This window comes from Pipistrellus hanaki (assembly GCF_964339955.1).
Source record: "Pipistrellus hanaki genome assembly, chromosome: 1".
Classification (NCBI taxonomy): Eukaryota; Metazoa; Chordata; class Mammalia; order Chiroptera; family Vespertilionidae; genus Pipistrellus; species Pipistrellus hanaki.
Window position 1 is genome coordinate 93,996,849 of NC_140503.1, and position 13,229 is coordinate 94,010,077.

Sequence of the window (13,229 nt, forward strand, 5' to 3'; positions counted from 1 at the left end):
GTTTGTTTGTTTGTTTTTTTAAGCTGGGGTAGCAATACTTATATCTGACAAATTAGATTTCTTTTTAAAAAAATATATATTTTATTGATTTTTTACAGAGAGGAAGGGAGAGAGATAGAGAGCCAGAAACATCTATGAGAGAGAAACATCGACCAGCTGCCTCTTGCACACCCCCTGCCGGAGATATGCCCGCAACCAACGCACATGCCCCTGACCGGTATCGAACCTCGGACCTTTCAGTCCGCAGACTGACACTATACCACTGAGCCAAACCAGTTTTGGCTCAGAAAACAGTGTTTTATGAAATTCAAATTTTTTTCTATTGGTTTTCGTTTAAAAAATATATTTATATTGATTTTATATAGGAAGGGAGAGGGAGAGAGGGAGATAGAAACATGAACTATGAGAGAATCATTGATCAGCTACCTCCTGCACAACCCATACTAGGGATTGAGCCTGCAACCTGGGAATGTACCCTGACTGGGAATTGAACTGTGACCTCTTGGTTCATAGGTCGATGCTCAACCACTGAGCCATGCTGGCTGTGCAGGTTCTCATTTTTTAGGAGGTATATACTGTAACCAGATATTCATTATCTTAAGACTGATTAGAGAAAAGCTATGTTTGGGACCTGGACAAAAATTTCATGAAACTACAAGTACAAATGAAAACAAGATAATTCTCCTAAATACAGCCCCTCTTCTCCTGAAATGTTTGTGGAACAAGACATGCTTAGGAATGATTTATAAGAAAATTTCCCAGAAAGGATCTTCAAAGGAAGGTCCTTGACTGGGCTCTTTGTCTCTACCACCATTTTACAATCTAGGAGACCAAGAGTTAGAGAAGCTAAGTGACTTGGCCAGGCCACATGCTGTTGTCAGAGTCATGTCTTTAGTTCATATTTTCTGATATTTATTAAAATGTTATTTCATTTCACTATTTTGTCAATGGAAAATGTGTGTGTCTGTGCATGTGTGCATACAAAGCAACAAAGAAGTATCTATGAAATTTTAACCACACTGTGAAATTGACTCTGTCTAATAGCCTATCCCAATTAATTGGGCCAACTTTAGAAAAAAAATTTGACTAATGTTCATGAACAGTTTTGGACATCCTATAAAAGGTACAAAAAGTCTTCATCTTTTTTTTAGATACTTGTGAAATGTATGTTTGTGTTTGTATTTATCACAAATGTATGTTTGAGAGACTTTTAGTGAAGTCTGAAGCCTGAGCAAGAACAGGCCATTTATATGGAAAAGTTGCTGCAAACAGATTGGGTGGGGCTTCAAATTCGATGGGGTAGGGTCTCAGGGATTCACCTGGGCAAAAAACAGTGTGGGCCACAATGATGGAAACTCATATATGGTTGCCAGTCAGTCCTGTGCCAGGGGAGGTCCCAGGACAGGGACAATAAATGATCCCTGGGAACACCTCTGCCTATGAGAAAGCCACTCCTGAGTTTCTGCCCTGATTCCAAACAATCTAGTTCCTCCCTGTATGTGTTTTCTATTTCCCAGAGCTGCCACCCAGTGTGGAGCTTAGAGGAAATAGGACCTTGTATGTTTGGGCGTTGGCCCTTTAAAGGGAACACCTGGGTCTCCAGCAGCCTCTGTATTAGCCACAATCCCTGCTGGTTTTTACAGTCTATAGTTAGAGGATTCTCTTCCCAGCTCTTGGACCCTGGGCTGGGGTGCTGGTGCAGGCTGGGACCACTTGCTCCTCACAGATGGCTTCTACAGAGACAATCTCCCTCCCAGTTAAAATAAATAATAATAATAATAAAAAAACAACGCACATGTGGGTACTGGTCCATCCTGTTCCATGCCTCTGTCCCCTTCCACTAGTCTCAATATGCTTTCTTCTTTACCTCTATAGTTGTAGGACTTCCATTCAGTCAGCTTCCAGGTGGTTCTGAATTATGGTTGTTCTGTTTTTTAGTTGTAATTTTGATGTGGTAGCGAGAGACAGCGAATACAGGCATTTATCTACACCACCATCTTGGTTCTCTCTGATCCATTTTCTTATAAATGAGCTGGCAAAACAGAGGATACAGCAGGAGAAGATTTAAACTAAGAAGTCAGATATTATAGGAATCCACAACTGATTTTATAATGTGTCCTATTTATGATGCAGTTATGGAGGTAAATGTCATTTGTGTATAAGATTTCCATGCCTTTAAAACCAAACTCCCATAATTTTGACTGGTGGTTTGCATATATTGAGACTGTAAGATCAAGCTTGATATGTGTGATTTCTTACAATAATCAGTATATGAATCTTCCTTTAACTGGCATGCAACACTGAAATTTGTTACATCTAGACTCTACCTTACATAAAATGTGTACAACATCTGTGCTTAACTTCCATCACCTGTCTCAGCTTTCTTTTCTCTCTCCAGCGAAAATTGCTTACAACAGTATCCTCATGTTTACCATATTTTCATATATAGAGTTTTGAAATGTGGTGCTTTAGAAAGTTTTGGAGAAAAATATTTTGCCTGGTGAAAGCAGTTTGTAGCAAACCTACATGTATATGGAAACATTTGTATGGGAACTGAAAAAAAAAAAAAAAAAAGTTCCATCAGGCATTTCACAGAACTAAGTGCTGAAATATCCCTGACATGGACAAAATCTGCTCCCAGTAAAACATGATTTTTAATGTGAAAATATTCTGTCATATCTAGTTTCCTAGCTTCCTTACGTATCTTTTTTCATTCCTCTCCAATTTACCAGTTTCATCACTTCAATTGACTCAATTTTCTATAGTTTCTATGAAAAATATTTAGAATATATTATTTTGCTTCTTATAATTGCTACCCAAATTCAATTTTCACACCATTTTCTCTATCCTCACATTCCTCCCTTATCCAATTTAATAGTAAAAGGTAAAGGAAAAGCTGGTTAGTGAGCAGGCAGCTTCTATCCTTATGAGCTTCCATTTTTCCTTTTTTCCTTTTTTCCCACCTCCTTAGCCATTCAATTACATTTATTCAGCTGAACATCTTTCGAATTAGGGTGGTGATTTGCAAAAGAAAAATGGGCATATTTGGTGTACCAGGGACACACATATGAGTAGAAACGGTGAAATTGAAAATTAATTATGTGAAAGAATTCAGGAAACTGAGGGACAAATTGGGTGATTTACCTCTCTCAGTGTCAACACACACTGAAAGGTCAAAGTGAAAATCAAGGCAACAACTAATGTCAGTCTTCAGAAGCTGATAGTCACCACACAGTCAAGCCAAGTGCAGGTCAAGGGCTATGAAGGATACGAAGCTCAACAGCATCCAGATCAGGAACTGGGGGCAGATGAACCTGAGAATGTTCCAGAACGAGAGAGACATTGTAAGATGTCTGAGGTTAGTTTAGGTTTTGTAAATATAAACACAAAAATTAGTGGATTATATTCTGTTCAGTTCTGCAGAAAGAAGGTGGAGAGAGTCACTGGCTTATAAAGATCTCATCATCATCACTCCTAAAGTGCCTCCTTGGCTCCAAACAAATGAAACAGGGAACTAATTTAACATCTGACAAATCTGTGTCTTTCCCTTTCTCCAAAGAAGTAAGGACAGTTCTTTGCTCCTCAAATTTAAGGATATAATTTTTCATCTTTTTAAATTTTTTATAAATTAAGAAAATCAATGTCAGGCAAAAAAAAATGTACACAACACACTTATATATTTTTCAAATCTAATATATGTAAAATATATTTGTATATACATAATATATTTAAATGTAAATATACAATATATATATATATACTTACATACATATATATTTATATTATATACATGTTCAATTTGAAGAATTTATTAAAAAATGAAATAATTGTAAAGCAAGAACTTACTGTCCAGAAACAGCAAGCTGGATAGTTGCTAACAATTTGCTCCAGACAATGTTCAGACATTTCTATAAACAAAAATCTATGGCACTGGCATTGTTAATATAATATGCTCTTGAAATCTAAAAGGTTTGGGAAAGAGAGTAAGAGAAAATAACTGATGTATAATAAATATAGAATTAGAGAGAGATACAATAAAAAAAATTGCTCTTAAAAATGACATATGGGAAATGTAAAAAATAGTTACATAACTTTCTTCATCTTTCATTTAAAAACCATTAATTTCAGGTTACTAAGGTAATATTTTTAGTACTAGAGGCCCAGTGCAAGAAATTCGTGCACTAGGGGGGTTATTCCTCAGCTCAGCCTGAATCCTCTTCAATCTGGGACTCCTCGAGGGATGTCCAACTTCCCATTTAGGCCCGATTCCAGAAAGATTAGGCTTAAGTGGGCAGTCAGATATCCCTCTCACAATCCAGGTCTGCTGGCTCCCAACTACTCACCTGTCTGCCATCCTGATTGCTTCTAATTTATTTTGCCTGCTAGCCTGATCACCAACTAACCACACCCCTGCCAGCCTGATCAATGCCTAACTGCTCCCTTGCCAGCCTATTTGCCCCTAACTGCCCTCCCCTGCAGGCTTGATTGCTCACAACTGCCCTCCCTTGTAGGCCTGGTCCCTCCCAACTGCCCTCCCCTGCTTGCCATCTTGTGGTGGCCATCTTGTGTCCACATGGGGGCAGTCCTCTTTGACCACATGGAGGCAGCCATATTGTGCGTTGGAATGATGGTGAATTTACATATTATTCTTTTATTAGATAGGATAGAGGCCTGCTACATGGGTGGAAGCCAGCTGGTTTTTTTCTGAAGTGTGTCCCAAATCAAGGTGGGGGTTCCCTTGGGGATTGGGGCATCCTGGGTGAGCGGCCTATGGTAGTTTTCAGGTCAGTCGCACCACCCCCCCCTCCCCGCAAGATAGCAATGGTCTTGGAATCTGTGATTTATTTATCTTCTACAATTGAAACTTTGTAGCCTTCAGCAGAGCCAAGCCTCCTTTTGCTCCATGACCACAGGCATTTTTGTTGGGATTTATTTATCTTCTATAATTAAAACTTTGTAGCCTTGAGTAAAGCCTGGGCCTGCCAGGATGTGGGGAAAGCTTGGCTTCCTCCATTACTTGGGAAACCCAAGCCTCCTGCTCTCTCTCTGTGGCCGCAGTCATCTTGGTTGAGTTAATTTGCATACTTGCTCCTGATTGGCTGGTGGGCGTGGCTTGAGGGTGTAGCAGATTGATGTTTAATTTGCATATTACTCTTTCATTAGATAGGATAGTACATGGAAGACATGTTTTCAGATAATAATATATGATGGTAATTTATAATAATTTAGGTTTGAGTTTTCATCTTCAAGGCAGTGGAAGCCATCAATATCAATAATAAGTAAATGTTAAGCCACCAACATCAATAAAAGTTTGTTTTCTTCATTATAATAATTTTTAAAACATATACCAGTGTTTATAGATTAAGATTAAATGAAGGAGGAACTTGGGTAGTTGGTAAACCATAATTATGTCTCTTTTTTCTAAAAATAAAATAAATCTTAACAGGAATTCCTTTTAACCTTTGGGAGAGAGATTATATTAATGTTTGCAGAAATTATTAAACTGGAACAAGAATTAGCTATTGGTTTCTGAGTTACATTTTAATGTCACTATACATTTTGAAGCTAATTAACATAAGAAAAAAATTTCAACCAGTATTCTTATGTATTTTAGGACATTTCATGAAAAGTTCCAGAAAACTTTCAGACTCATGTTTTAAAACATGTTGAATTTGCATCAGAATAACTCATGACTGTCAATAATGTCACCTTCTACTCAGAATCACTTCTGGCTATGATAAAGTAGAAGAAACAGATTTAGCTGGCTGCTTGAAACAACCAAATCTCCCCCCCGACACCAAAAAAAAAAAAATAAAAAAAAAAATAGACAAAACATATGAAACAAGTTTTCAAGACACTGGACATCAGACAACAAAGGACAATGAGTCCTGGAAGATGATGGACAAATAAGGTGAGTCCTGTGATTGCCTCAGCTATGGTTCCAGCTTACTTACAATCCACTGTCTAGGGAAGAAGTGTCCAGGTAAAGTCTGATAGTATCACATAGTTAAGGAGATTAAGCTGAGAGTTAAGGGAGACTAAGGCAGCTAGAAATCACAGGACACCATACTGTTAGAAGGGGGCTTGGTTGGCCTGCAAAACACCACAAGCCCGTTGCCCAGGCTGCCCATGTCCCAAGGGAACCCCCATCCTGATCCAGGACACCCTTCAGGGCAAACCAGCTCGCCCCCACCCATGCATCAGGCCTCTATCCTATCTAATAAAAGAGTAATATGCAGATTGACCATCACTCCAACACACAATATGGCTGTCTCCATGTGGTCAAAGATTGTGCCCCCATGTGTACACAAGATGGCCACCACAAGATGGCAAGCAGGGGAGGGCAGTTGGGAGGGACCTGGCCTGCAAGGGAGGGCAGTTGGGGGCAATCAAGCCTGCAGGGGAGGGCAATTAGGGGTGACCAGGCCAGCAGAGGAGAGAAGTTGGGGAGACTTGGCCTTTAGGAAAGGGCAGTTGGGGGTGACCAGGCCTACAGGGGTGAGCAGTTGTGTGTGTGTGTGTGGGGGGGGGTACAAGGCCTTCAGGGGAGGGCAGTTAGGGGCAATCAGGCTGGCAGAGGTGCAGTTAGGCATCAATCAGACTGGCAGGCAGAAATGGTTAGAAACAATCAGGAAGGCAGGCAGGTGAGCAGTTGGGAGCCAGTAGTCCTGGATTGTGAGAGGGATGTTTGATCACTTATTTTGACCCCACATCCCTCAAGGGGTTCCAGTTTGGAGAGGGTGCAGTTTGGGCTGAGGGTCACACTCCCTCATGCACAAATTTCATGCACCCAGCCTCTAGTATATAATAAAAGCCTAAGTGACTGTTACAGTGGAACAATCAGAATGACCAGTTGCTATGATGCTCCCGGTGGTCAGTGAGCACCAACAGGGGGTGCACTGCTCAGCCAAAAGTCAGGTTCACAGCTGACAAGTGCAGCAGCGGTGGCTAAAACTTCTTCCACTTCTGTGGAATCCATAAGGGGAATCGAATAGGCAGGTGGTGAGGAACAAGGGGGTGCCAGACTGCAAGAGGGCACATGCGGGGCTGAGGGAATTCCCCCTACCCCTGCCTCCTGCACTAATTTCATGCACCAGGCATCTAGTGCAGATGATAAAAAAAAAGCATAAAAAAAGAGAAAGGGAACAAAGAACAAATGGGACAAATAAAAAACAAGTAACAATATAATGGATTTATTTTTATCAATTATTTTATAAATTACCAGAAAAGTGAAGTCTAAATTTATTGTCATACATGATTTGGGATAAAGTCATCATAAATCCTTAGAATCCAAATCATTGCAAAAATTGGTTTGACTGTTTTCAGATAATCTCTCTAGATTCATTAATGTGTCTCCTGAGTCATCACTCTTAGTTTCTGAGCTCATCTGAGCTTTGTGTAACAATAGTTATAATTCTTGACTTAATACAGACCCTTTCATCTTCAAAGCCCTTGGCAAACATAAAGTAATTAGCCTTCAGTCCTCAAGAAAATGTCATTGGGCCACTTTCAAAATGAAGGGTAAAAAAATAGGGAAACTTATAGCTCATTAGGTTGAAGCAAGAGACTGAGGAATTAAACCTAGAACCGCTGCAGTCATGTGAGCTTGGGCACTATAACTCCACCAGAGGACTTCACAGTAACCATGAATGTAAATTATTTTCTTTTGCAAGGAATGTGAGTTAAAAGTTCTGTGACTTAAAGTGGTAGGATTTCTTATTTATTTATTTATTTATTTATTTATTTATTTATTTATTGTTTAAGGTATCACAAATAGTAGTACATATGTCTCCTTTTCCCCCATTGACCTCCCTCTGACCGCCCCTACCCCTCTGGCACATGTCCTCTCCCCTCCCCTCCCAGTGTATTGTATCCATTGGTTATGCTTATATGCATGCATACAAGTCTTTTGGTTGATCTCTTAACCGCCTCTCAACCTTCCCCTGCCTTCCTGCTATAGTTTGACAGTCTGTTCGATGTTTCTTTGTCTCTGTATCTATTTCTGTTCATCAGTTTATGATGTTCATTATATTCCATAAATGCTGAGGTTTGTGCCCTGACAATTCCCTTTAAAGAAATAACCTCCAAATCTTGATTCACTCTTAGGTGGTATTAACCTTTTAAAGAGGCTTCTTCTCATGCTTATACCCAAACAAAAATATATATGCACAGGCCACACTGAAGTCAGTGAAAAGAAGTAGGTGAAAATAATGATGCTTACAAATGTCTTGCTGCAGTCCATTCTTGTCCCTTTGGACTTAGCCCATTCACACAACAAAAAATTACACCTATCTGATCAACTGCTGTCAAAGGTCCCTTTTGTTAAGCCTAAATTTAATATTCCCTTCCATCCAAATTAACTCCCCCTACTAATCTGGAATATATTTCACTTTTGCTGGCTCTTTTATGAATTAACCTGGAAATCACAAGTGAAAAGCTTACACTGCTACTGGCTTTGTATAGAATTTCACAAATAATACTGCTTCATTATCAACAGAGTATTTGCTAACCAGTTCAATCATGAGCACATGTTATAACTAGAAAGCAAATCTGATAACCTCTTGTATTAATTGGCTTACTTTCCCAGATGTGGTAAAAGATTGTGCCTCAAATTAATGAAAATAAAGCATGTGGAACACATACATCCAGTGAATCATGCAAATAGCAGCAAGCATTTGCATGGACCTCACTTTCAATGTACTTGATAGCTTCCTTCTCCACTAGCAGTAAATTGCAATGCTTGCAATACATGACTTTTTTTTTGAGGATTTGTGTATGCTTTATTTTATATGTACATATTATATAAAATGTATTTAATGATTTTCAGTGACATCATTGCAGAAAACTCAGCCCCTTTGTGCTGTGCAGGTCTTACTCAAAATAGGCCACCATCTGTCCTGGCCAGGTGGCTCAGTTGGTTGGAGTGTCATCCCATATACCCAAACATTTCTAGTTTGATTCATGATCTGGGCACTTGTGGGAGGCAATGGATCAATGTTTCCCTCTCTCTCTATCTATCTTCCCTTCTTCTCTCTCTAAAAATTAATAAAGCATATCCTTGAGTGGGGATTAAAAAAAAATAGGACACCACTTTTAGAGGAAGCATTTATCTCACTATTTTAAATGCTTGGTTAATAGTAGAAAACTTTCTCAATAGTTTTATTTTATATTGTTTTATAATTATTGAATTTATTGTGATGAGATTATTTAATACAATTATATAGGTTTCAAGTGTACAATTCTATAATACATCTTCTGTATATTGTACTGTGTGCTCACCACCCAAAGTCAAACCTCTTTCCATCACTATTTATTCTCCCTTTACCTTCTTCTACTTTCCTCTACTCCCCCTTTCCCTCTCATAATCACTATATTATTATCTATACCTTTGACGTTTTTGTTCTATTTTCCTTTGATTAATCCCTTCACCTTTTCCAATCAGTTTCCCTGCTCACAGTTGATTCTCCATATTATGATTCTATTTCTAGTTTTTTTTGTTTTAGTTTTTATTTTGTTCACTAGATTCCACATATAAGTGAAATCATATACCTGTCTTTCTCTAACTGGCTTAATTCACTTAGAATAATATTCTCAAGGTCTACCCATACTGTTACAAATGGTAAGATTTCCATCTTTTTCATAGCCGAGTAGCACTCCATTCTGTAAATGTACCACAGCTTCATTATTCACTCATCCACTGATGGGCACTTGGGCTGCTTCCAAATCTTGGCTATCTATATATAAAAAAGCTTAAGTGACCATTATGGCAGAATGACCAGAACGACCAGTAACTATGATGCACACTGACCACCAGGAAGCAGACACTCAACACATGAGCTGCCCCCTGGTGGTCAGTGTGCTCCCACAGGGGGAATACTCCTCAGCACTGCTACATCCCCTGAGGGATCCCTCACTGTGAGAGAGATGTCCAACTGTCAGCTTAGGCCTGATCCAAGTGTCATTCTCTGTAGAAGGCAGTCTGAACAACTCAGTGACTCAGGGAAGCACAGGGAACTTAGGGTGAGCCTGCCTCTGTGCTTGATTCACCCAATCAATGGTGTTGGCAGGACAAACCATGGTAGCCCAGCCTGCACGGTGAAGCTGCTGCTGAAGCTGAAGCAGCAGGCAGTGTAGCAGCAGATGGCCATCCAGGCACAAGCCAGCAGTTGGACATTCCCCAAGTGTTCCTGGACTGCGAGAGGGAGCAGGCTTGGCTGAGGGACGCCCCCTCCCACCTCCAGTCTATGAATTCTATGCACCACGCCTCTAGTTGTAAATAATGCTGCAATGAACATAGTAGTACACATATTCTTTCCAATTAGTGTTTTGGGTTTCTTTGACTATATAAACAGAAATGAAATCACTGGGTCTTAAGGCAGTTTAATTTTTAATATTTTTAGGAATCAGCATACTGTTTTTGTCAAAGTGACTGCACCAATATGAATTCACATCAACAGTGCATGGCAATTCCCTTTTCTCCACATTCTCACCAACACTTTTTGTCTGTTGCTTTATTGATGATAGCCATTCTGAAAGGTGTGAGGTAATATCTTAGTGATATTAATTTGCTTTTCTCTCATGATTAGTGATGTTAAGCATCTTTTCATGTGTCTATTAGCCATCTGTATGTCCTATTTTACAAAGAGTCTATTCAGGCTCTTTGCTAATTTCTTAATTGAATTGTTTGTGTGGTGTTTTGATGTTGATTTATATAAGTTCTATATAAATTTTGGCTATTAACCCCTTATCAGATGTATCATTAACAAATATGTTATCATGTTCAATGGGTTGTCTTTTCATTTTGTTGATGGTTTCCTTTGCTGTTGTTTCCATTTTAATTTGATGTAATCCCATTGTTTATTTTCACTTTTATTTCCCTTGTCTGAGAAGATATACAGTAAAAATATTGCTACAAGAAATGTCTAAGATTTTATTGCATGTGAATTTTTATAAGATTTTTATGGTTTTGAGTCAATCCATTTTGAATTTACTCCTGTGTATGGTGTATGAAGGTAGCCTAGTTTCATTGTTTTGCATGTATGTGTCCAAATTTCCTAACACCACGTATTGAATAGACTATATTTATCCCATTGTATATTTTTAACACCTTTGTCAAATATTAACTGACAATAAAGGCATGGAATTATTCCTGGGGTTTCTATTCTGTTCCATTGATCCATATTTCATTTTTTATACCAGTATCATGTTGTTGTGATTTCTATGGCTCTGTAGTATAGTTTGATATCAGGTAGCGTGATTCCTCCAAGTTTGCTCTCTCTCTCTCTCTCTCTCTCTCTCTCTCTCTCTCTCTATATATATATATATATATATATATATATATATATATATATATATATATATATATAGAGAGAGAGAGAGAGAGAGAGAGAGAGAGAGAGAGAGAGAGAGGTATGTTTTCTCTATTCTCACTTTGTAGAAGTTTTTATTATAAAAGGGTGCTGGACTTCATCAAATGCATTTTCCCTATCTAGTGATATGATCATGTCCTTTATTTTATTTTATTTATGTCCTGTATCAAATTTATTGATTTGCCAACACAGTACAAATTTTTCATCTTAGAAATAAGTCCTACTAGATCATGGTTTATTATTTTTCAAATGTATTGCTGAATTCAGTTTGCTAATATTTTGTTGAGAATTTTAGTATCAATGTTCATCAGGGAGATTGGCCTATAATTTTCTTTTTCTGTAGTGTCTTTTTCTGATTTTGGAATAAGAATAATGATGGCCTTATAAAATGAGTTTGGAAGTGTTCTCTCCTCATGAATATTTTTGAATAGTTTGAGAAGGATTGATATTAGTTCTTCTTTGAATGTTTGGTAAAATTCACCAGTGAAGCCAGAGGATTTAGAACTTTTATGTCTTTGGAGGTCTTTAAAATTTTTTATTTCTGCTTCAATTTCACACCTTGTAATCTGTCTGTTTGGGTTCTCTGATTTTTCCTGATTTTGTTTTGGAAGGTTTTATATTTCTAGGAATTTATCCATGTCATCCAGATTGTCCAATTTGTTGGCATATAGTTTTTTAAAATTATTTTTTACAGTCCTCTTTATTTCTTTGGTATTAGTTGTTATTTCTCGCCTTTCATTTCTAATTTTATTTATTTGGATCCTTCCTTCCCCAACACTTCCTCTCTCAGTCTAGTTAAAGGTTTGTCAATATTGTTTATTTTTCAAAAGAATCAGCTTTTATATTCATTGATTTTTTTGTATTGTTATTTAGATTCTATTTCATTTATTTCTGCTCTTATCTTTATTATCTCCTTCCTTTTACTCACTTTGGACTTGGTTTGTTGTTCATTGTCTAGTTCCATTAGATTATTTATTTGAGATTATTTTGTTGTTTCTTGAGATAGGCCTGTAATGCTATGAATTTTCCTCTGAGGACTGCTTTTGCTGTGTCCCATATATATTGGGTTGTTGTATTCTCATTTATTTCAAGTTATCTCTTAATATCTTCCTTTATCTCATTGTTAACCTACTCATTGTCTAATAACATGTTATTTAGACTCAATGTATTTGTATGCTTTTCAGTTTTTTTTCTTATGATTGATTTTTAGCTTCACACCATTCCAGTCAGAGAAGATGCTTAATATGATTTTAATCTTTGGAGACTTGTTTTATGTTATATTTATGGAAACTTGTTTTATGTTTTATGTTTTATGTCCTAATATATGGTTCAATCTAGAAAATGTTCCATGTACACTTGAAGAGAATGTATATTATGCTTCTTTGGAGTAAAATTTTCTGAAGATATTAAAATTACATAAGTCCATCTAATGTAGTGTGTCATTTAAGGACACAGTTTGCTTATCATTTTTCTGTCTGGAAGATCTATTCATTGATGTCAAGGAGGTGTTAAAATCCTCTACTATGACTGTATCACGTCTATATCTCCCTTTATGTCAATCAAGACTTGCTTTATATATTTAGGTATTCCTATGTTGGGTGTATACATATTTATAAGGTTTATATCATTTTTATGTCCTTGTTAGATTTATCTCTTTATCATTATGTAGTGTCATTCTTTGTCTCTTACTATACCCTTTGTTTTAAAGTCTAGTTTATTTTATATATTTCAGCTTCAGATTTTTTTATTTCCATTTCCACCTGTATGACATTTTTCCTCATCTCTTTACTTTTAGTCTATTTGTATCTTTTGTTATGTTGTGGGTCTCCAGTATACAGCATATATATTGGTCTTATATTC